Below are 8,588 nucleotides of genomic sequence, written 5' to 3' on the forward strand. Positions count from 1 at the left end.
AAAATGTTTATAGGGATTTCCTGATTCTTAGCCATGTCTTTGACAAGCATTCCCTCCTGAAGGCGCCACCTCCCCAGTGGGGAACAGCCCCACCTGATCCAGCTGTCCCTCTTCCTTTCGCCAAAAGTGGATGGAGAGGCTGGGCATAAGGCGGCGTTTCCCAGAGGAAGCAGGTGCTCCATGCCAGCCTCTGCTGCAGGAAGGGAGGTGATGCCAGGCACAGGCCCAGGGGGTAATTGCTGTGCCTGTGGGCCTGAGCCCTGCTGAGGCTTGAGCTGCCCTCTCTGCTGCTTGGCAGTGCGGGCACATCCTGGACTAGAGCGGCACAGCCCAGGGGAATTATCCCGAGCAGGCTCAGGGCACTCAGGTACTGAGCAGCCCTGCTGGGGTCCCTCCATGGGAGACACGTCCTGAAACCTGGCAGTGACTGCACGGGGTGCCCATGGTGGGGAAAGGACAGAGGGGGAGATCAAGGCTCCAGTGTGTCCTGAGAGGGCCTGGCTGTTTGCCCTTGGGATCTGGGAGCTGTCCCAGCAGAAGGAGGACGGGAGGGACAGAGGGAGGGATGGATAGCTGTGTCACTGCCTGCTGCAGTTTTCCCCGGGGCTTTAGAGAGGATTTCCTCTGTGTCTGAGGGAGAGAACCTCGGGGCCCTGCGCTGCTCCAGCCACCCTCCCAGGGATGTTGCTGAGGGCAGGGAAAGAGTGTGGAAAGTGACCAGGAGGCAGCCCAGAGCTCCCCAGGCCCCTGGGCAGCTTTGGCCATGTCTATTCACGTCTGGCTCCTACAGCCTTACCCGACCCCCTTGCTGTGCCCAGTTCCCTGTGGCAGAAGGGGATCCCAACACACCCTGGAAAATGTTCTCATCTGTGCTCCATTCCAGATGAGGGTGCTGGGAAGGCTTCTCCATCAGCTTGGATGAATAAAGATTTGAAGCCCTTGGAGCCTCCTGCAGGTATGTTCTGAGTGTGCCACCAAGGAAGAATTGTAGACAAGCGGGCAGGCACCAGGTGACAGAAGCTTCTGTGACTGTTGTGTTACAGATGTGTCTACAGGGAGGACTTCTCCAGCTCCTACCTTGGATGTTGCACTCAAGCCCATCTCCCATCACAGGGGTGAGTAGTGTGTCCCTGCTGACCCCACAGACTGAGCCTTGCTTTTGTAGGATCCATTCCTGGGAAATGGAAATATTTTTCTCTAAGGTACTCCAACAGGGAAAGTCCAAGGTACAACAGATAAGATATCCATGGAACCATCCAAACAGATGAGGCAAGAGCTGAAGGAACCCCTGCAGACAAGAGAAGGTGGGTGCATTTCCCTCATGCTTCCCCTGGGAGTCAGCAGCCGGGGGCTTTGGCTGCACTGGCTGCACATCTGGACACGCCGTGCCCGGCACAGTTGGAAGGGATTCATGGCAGCCTCGCTGCCCCGCTGCTGCTTTCACGCCCTGCAGGGCTGTTTCCCAGCCTGGCCTGGCTGCAGCTTCTGCCCAGCCTCTGCAGGATGGAATTTGGCATTAGCTGATAGGGTGCCCCAACTGTACCGTGGGCCTGAGATACCCTGCCATTTCCCAGTCTCTGAGAAGATCAGGAGGTGCAGCTGTTTGCACAAGGGAGTGCACTGGCCCAGCCCCAATTACCTGGGCTTTTTCCTGATCTTTACCTGTGACTTAGACAAGCATTGCCTCATGAAGGTGCCACCTCCCCAGTGGGGAGTGTTTCTATTTGATCCAGTTGTCCCTTTTTCCCTTTTTCAAGTGATGGACCAAAAGGCTGTGCAGAAGGAGGAGCACCCAGGGAGAAGCAGTGGATCACTGGCACCCCTAGCTGCAGGAAGGAAGGCGATGGCAGACACGGGCACAGGCACAGCAGGTAATTGCTGTGCCGGGCTCAGCCCTGGCCGGGGCTGTGTGACAGCAGCCCTTCCCCCAGGGCCTGCCCTTGCCCGGCCGGGCAGCAGCCAAAGCTTGAGGCGCCTCGGCTTCCAGGCCTCTGGAGCTGGTTCAGAGCCCCGGGGAAACGGGACTGGTGCAGCAAGGTCCCTGGCGCTGCAGCTGCTGCGGAGCTGGCCCTGAGTGCCCAGAGGCCTAAGGCACAGGAGCAGCCCCGAGCGGGAGCCCTGCCGCCAGCCCAGGGCCAGAGCCAGCCCTGGCTCCTGACTGGGCAGGGGCTGCGCTGGGTCCTGACAGGGCCTGAGCCTGTCCCCTGGGGCTGGGGGAGCTGTCACGCGGCAGGGAGGGCTAGGGCTGGCAGTGGCTGCTCAGGGATGGCTTGGCCCGTGTCCCTGGCAGCAGCCACTGCCCAAGCAGCTGCGCTGCCCCGGGCTCTCCTCCCGGCCTGCTGGGCTTTGTTGGCTGGCACAGCCTGTGCCAAGGGCCGGCAAGGTGCCTGCAGGCCCCAGCTCTGGGGGAAACAGAGAACGTCCTGCCCGTATCCACCGTGCTGCCAGCTCAGCAGTGCAGCACAGCACGGGCTCACGCTTCCCATTGCTCCTACAGATTCAGCTGGCACCACAAGACCTGTTCCCAATGCCCAGGATGGCCTCGGAAGTGGTTTCTGTCAGGGAACAGGCTGCTGGCTAGGGTTTCTGGCAGGCGTGCTTTATTTGGAGCTTGTCTTCATATTGTGCTGCATTGGAATCTGGTATTCTTGGAACAGTAAACAGTGAGTGTTTTGTGCTCTCCCCCTCCAACAGCTTCTTTTGAAAGTCTAACGTGGACAGGGAACATTCCCATTGAGGCTGCAGTGGAGTTGTGGCCAGTCCATGATAGTCCAAATAACTCTCCTGAGGGTTCTGCTGCTGCCCAGTGCTTCCATTGGCCTCTCAATTGCTGGGCCTTGTCCTGGGGGCCCCGCTGGGGCTGCAGCCAGTGCTGGCTCCCACTGAGGCTGCCTGGCCAAGAGCAGCCCCAGGGGCACGGGGCAGAGGCAGAGGGAGGTGGGGAGGAGAAAGAGCAGGGCCGAGGTTGCCCTTGAAAGGCAGTGGCGCTCTGGGGCCCGCTCCTGGCCAGGGACCCTGCCCAGAGCCGTGCCCTGCTGGCCGGGGCCTTGAGGGGCAGCTGTCCAGCTGGGCCCAGCTGTGCCAGCAGCTCCAGCCGTGCTGGGGAGCCTTGCCAGCTTTGGGCCCTGCTGTGCAGGAGGGTCCCTGTGTGCCACTGGAAGCTGGGGCCTCAGCCACCTCCTCTCTTCACAGGTGTTCCTGTGCATCTTCAGCAGATGAGCCTGACAACACAGGCAATGAGAACTTGAGAATTTATCCCACCTCTTCCCTTCTGCCCCTATCTGCCCTGCTGTGGCTGCATCCCCGCCATGCAGCCGTCCCAAAACCCACCCCTCCTCAAGGAGACCCTCTGCCCCTGAGCCCCCTGGTCCTGTTCCCTGGCCAGGACTGAAGGTGGGCAGCCCTTGCCTGGCAGGGCAGGGCTTGTCCCACATTTTATGTTTAAATAAAGAATTAGAGTTTTCACAGCTATGTCCGGTTGGTAGCACCAACAAAGCCCACCCGGCACCAGCACTGACTGAGCTCCATGCCCAGGAGCAGCCGTGGATGCCCACGGTGTGGGCAGGCAGGAGCCAGGCAGGGGCTGCTGTGCCCAGCGGCGGGGCCCCGAGGGGATGGGGGAGCCCATGCTGAGCGTCCCTGGGCTGAGGGCACATTTCCATCCGTGGCATCATCTGGGCCTGGACCTGAAGAGGCTCAAAGGGATATTTTGGTGTCCCTGCTGAGGGGTGCAGGGATCCCTCATGAGGCACAAAGGAGTATTGATGGCCTCTCCTAAGGTGTGCAGGGATCCCTCATGCGTTGGGCAGCAGGGTTAAATTTGATGGGGTTTTTACTCTTCTCAGCACAGCACAGGGACACTTGGCCGAGGTTTTGCCAAGCTGGGAGAAAGCCTCTTGCAAAGGCTTGGGCCCAGCCTGTGGGCACAGCGGGCGGGCGCAGCCCATCCCCTGGGCCAGGCCGGGCTGCTCAGGCCGGGCCGGGCCGGGCCAGGCTCGGGCCCTGGCAGGGAAGGGCCGCAGCCCTGGGCTCTGCTGAGGCTGCTGAGCTCCGGCCTGCCCTGTGCTGCAGCCCAACACATTGACAGCTATGGCCGTGCCCTGGGCCACCGCAGGCACCCGGGGCTACAGCTGAGGCCGCGCCTTCTCCCACTGAAGCGAGGCTGGCTCTGTTCCCTCGCAGGGCACAGCTTAGCTCCCAGCACCTTTGGGAACCTGCCTGCCGGGGAAGTGCTGAGGGGCAGAGTGTTCCAACCCTTCTCACTGGGAAGTGTGTCTGGTGGTGTGGGGATTTTAAAATTTTTTTCCCTCTGAATTTGTGTCCTGCCAGAGGGTTAAGTTTGCTTGCTCTCAGTAGGGTGCTTTTCTTCTTGGCAGTCAGTGGGGCTTCAATGCAGCCAGGGTTGAAGGAGGATCTCTGGCCGCTTGGGCTGTGGTTGTGGGACACCTTGGCTTCATCCTTCCTTTGGCTGTGATTTGCACTGGTGCTTGTGCAGGCATTTTATGGCAAGTGGCTTCAGTTTGTTCCTCTTGGTACCAAAAACCGAGAATAAACCTCTTTAACACCACTGTAGTATTAAGAGGCAGGCCTTACTTTCTTGACTTGCTGGATGCACAGGCCAATGGCATCACAGGGCCTTCTTGGTGGGGTCTTCAGATACCCTGGTGGTCACTGAAGAAGGAAGCTGATTTTTCTGGGAAAAAGACAGTTTCCCATGTGTGGAAAAGAATAACCTCTCACTTCCCCATCCTTTTCTATACAAAGTTATACAGGCAAGTGCATTCATATATCTCTATTTTCCTTGTCAATCTATCTATCTATCTATCTATCTATCTATCTATCTATCTATCTATCATCTATCATATTAATCTATTGTGGTGTTGCATTTCATTCAAATGGTATGCTCTATCTTGAAAATGTACCCCTCAAAAATGTATGATTTATTCCAACCTGTGTTCCTCCCCTGAAGTCCCATGAATCTGCAATCCCATTGGCCCAAATCTTATTTCGTGCCCACTTTTAATTTCCCTCTTAAGCTGTGCGAGGAAGACCAGATTCTCTCATGGCCCATCTCTCCCCTAGGCTCGCCCTCTCTCCCCCTTCCTTTTGCCTTTCCCCCTTCTCCCTCTGAAACCATGTTACACCCGGGGCTGGGGCCCCCAATAAACCCTCATCTAATCAGCACCCTCAGAAGCCGTGTGGAGTCTCCTTGCGTGCCTGCTGCTGCCAGCGAACTCACAGCCCAGGGGGCCCTCCGGGGACTCCCCGAGGAACCCCCCCCCCCCAAACAAACTGCTACAATCTATGAAATGTTTCTGTGATTTCCTTCTTGCTCGACATATGCAGGCTTGTTTAGATTGACTGTGAACCAAAATCCTGCAAAGCTGGAAAATGACTGGTGGCCATCACTCTGATTTCCTTAAAAGCCATTTTTCATTCTAATTTTTTCATCTATGGTGGCTGGTAAATACCTGTCTTCCTTAAGCTATGTGCTGGCAATACTGGAGGTAGAAAATAACATAATGCTGCATAGTTTAGATACTTGATAGTTTCCTTATGAAATTTTATGGCAGTATCTCCTGCCCCAAAACTAAAGCAGCAGGTCAGCTACTGAGCACAACTTACTGCATAGCTGCAGCTCATGTTTCTACAGTGGAAGTGGCTTTTTGTTTTTCTGCATGGGTATGAAACACTACCAATTGAAAGGCCGTTTACAGAGCAAAGAGCCTTGTTAACTGTTGCCTAGACTTTGGGAAGGTGGTAGCTGTTAGATCAATACCCAGTAAACTGCCGAAATTAATTTTTGTGACTACTCTCTTGTGATTTTGGCCTGGCTTCTTTAGGAGGTTCAATTTTCATTAGAAATGGCACAGTGGAGCCAGTGCTGCCTCAGGACAGGTGGAGCTGGGACAAATGGCTCATTGATTTTGATCTCAACAAAAAGCCACCTGAGCTCCTCATGACAGCAACCCCACGGACTGGAAATGGATCCATTAAAACTAACTCTTCACAGAGCTTTTAACTCGAAGCTCTGACACATGGAGCTTGCTCAGTTCTGCCATGGAGGAAAGGAGTTTGAAGACAAAGAGGTTTAGCAAGGAGATCCATGTACAACAAAAATGCTTCTATTTTAGCAAATGAAGTATCTTAGATGTGAAACTTCATCCGTACTCCAGTCTTATCCTTCCATTTACCCAAATTCTCTGTCTTAAATCCTTTGTCAGTAGGAAAATATGACAGGGAAGTGTAGATCCTCCTTTCCTTCTTGAGCTGGGCAGCTTGTAACCTTGTCTTCTCCGACAAACAGGAGCAGACAAATGGGAATTTTGTCATGAAACCATACTTGGGAAAGTTTGCCCTGTGTTTGTTTTTGTCCCAAAGTAACTGAGATTCATCGGAGTATTTACAAGCCCTAAAGGATGGATTTATTTTGCTTGCTAGAATTTTGATTTTTTTAGACCTTTTCTGCTGCAGAAGAGCCTGGCACTTGCAGAACTCTTACCCCATGCACTTCTCCAGTGCTTCTTGCAGAGAATCATGTGTTGTGAATGAAACTTTCACAGTTGACTTCTGCCTCCTTTCCTGCCACTGTTTTGTTCTTTTCCCATTTATAAGGACACAGGTGAACTAGAAATGTTGTGGTCAGATGTGCTCTGTGGCTGCTCTGTGCTCAGAGGAGCTCTCCTGGATGTACAGCTTAGCATCTCCCTCTTTAAAGGGCTGCCCGGCTTCCTCCTGTCCCATCTCGTGGGTCCATCTTTTCATTCCCTTTTAATTTAAAATACTTCCACAATTTAATATTAAATGCTAGGTAAAAAAATCCAGTGGCACTCCCAGATAGAAAAAAATATGTTGTGTGTAACCCAGAGGAGGAATTCTGCTGGCAAAGTGATGGCTTTCCACTGAAGTGGATCAAACAGGTGCTCAGTTGGATGCTGGTGCTGAAGTACTTTTCTTGTGGCTTGAGTGTCTCATGGCAACAGCCTGAGATTTTAATAGCAGAAAGAAGGGATTTCCTGCTAATTTTCCTCTGAGAACTGTCACCTGTACAATCTTTTCCAGCCTCATGTAGTCTGACCTGTAACTGCTCCAAAGCCTGGTTAATTTTTTTAATGCTTTTGAAATTTTTGGTCCCATTTGCAGAGAACAGGAGGGTGCTGGCTATTTTTTTTCAGGTGCAGTGTATTTTTACTGGGGGCGGGACTGGCTTTAGTTTTACCTTCCCAGCATCAGCTGCACTGATGCTGGGAAGTTACTCTCTCTTATTCCAGTTACTCTCCAGGCTGGTACGTGCAACCCCAGTGGCAGCAGTGGTAGATTGAACTGTGCCTGGGCTGGGTTGAGAGGGGAATAATCCTACTGCATCCATGATTTTCCCTCCTGGGCACCTGCAGCAGGCAGAGCTGTGCCCTCCCACTGAGGCTGCCTCAGCCAGGAATGCTTGCAAAATCCCCGTGCTCCTTTGGTATCTCCAGACCAGGGGACATGGTGACGCTGGGTGTTGCCATGGGACAGGTGAGTCCTTGAAGGCACACACTTGTCCCACTGAGCTTGGGGCCCCTATTTGGAGATCAGCTGCAGACGACTGGAAAAAAGAATGTGGCATCTCCCAGTTCAAACAAACAAACCAGAAAACTTTATTTTGAGGGATGAGGGGGCCAAACAACAGGGGTGGGTGCTCGTCTGGTCCTGCCCTGGTTTTCAGGCCGACTGTAGGGCTTTTTATCTCGCAGCTGCCGCCGCAAGACGTGCCTCACACGAATTGGCCCGGATTGGGAGCGGGGCAAGATCCAGGGGGGTATGTATGGGGCTGTTTGTTTCCTGGATGACTGAGATTCCTGGGACAGCCTCAATGCCACCTGGCTGGTGGTACCAGCACTCTGGGCTGGACCATCCTCCAACCTGCGGCGCTTTGCCAGTGGGCTCTTGGGTGCCTGAGGATCCGTGTCTCCCCGTGGGTGGCCTCGCTTCAGGCCCTGCTTTCGGCAGGGCAAGCTGCTGCTGGTGACCAGCCCCACGGCCTGGGACTGCCCTGACACCGCCTGAGGGGCGGTGCTGGGGCTGCTGGTCTCAGCACGCAGCAGTGGCACGCGGTTGAGCCGGATGCGTTTTCCTTTCTGGCTGCCCGAGTCTTGTGCTTGCTGTCTCCATGAACGGCGACGAGCCTGGTCCGGCCTGGCATGTCCGGAGAGGCAGCTGCCGCTCTCTGCGTCTGCTTCTGCCCGGTGACACGGTGTGCATTGGGGAGAGAGAGAGGGGGCAGGGGGAGTGAGCACCTTGTAGAGCTCAGGAAATGTCCCTGCAGCATTGTCCCCAAGGCCCTGCTGGCTGGCTAAAGGGCAGGGGAAGTGCCGGTGCCCACAGCCCAGCCTGGCTCCTCTGGCCCATGAGAGGAGGGCCTCTACTCTGGGGTGATTCTGTGGATCTCCTGTTTCCCCTTTCTGCTGCTCTTGGCCGCTCCCCCTCTGCCATCTGTGGGGAGGGAGACTTGGCTCTTACCTCGCTCCTTGCCAGGGGGACGCTTCTTAGCAGCGTTCTGCTGCACCATTGTGGGTATGGAGGAATGCCTGGACGGTCTGTGCCACAGC

At 55.0% G+C, this 8,588-nt stretch overlaps 1 long non-coding RNA gene across 1 annotated transcript; it reads left to right on the forward strand.

The window, feature by feature from the left end:
- Nucleotides 1–765: 765 nt before the first annotated feature.
- Nucleotides 766–1,308, forward strand: LOC135307481 (uncharacterized). Its single transcript, XR_010368205.1, has 3 exons — nt 766–955; nt 1,044–1,115; nt 1,203–1,308. It is a non-coding gene; the product is annotated as an uncharacterized LOC135307481 (long non-coding RNA).
- Nucleotides 1,309–8,588: the final 7,280 nt, after the last annotated feature.

This window comes from Passer domesticus, chromosome 9 (assembly GCF_036417665.1).
Source record: "Passer domesticus isolate bPasDom1 chromosome 9, bPasDom1.hap1, whole genome shotgun sequence".
Lineage (NCBI taxonomy): Eukaryota > Metazoa > Chordata > Aves > Passeriformes > Passeridae > Passer > Passer domesticus.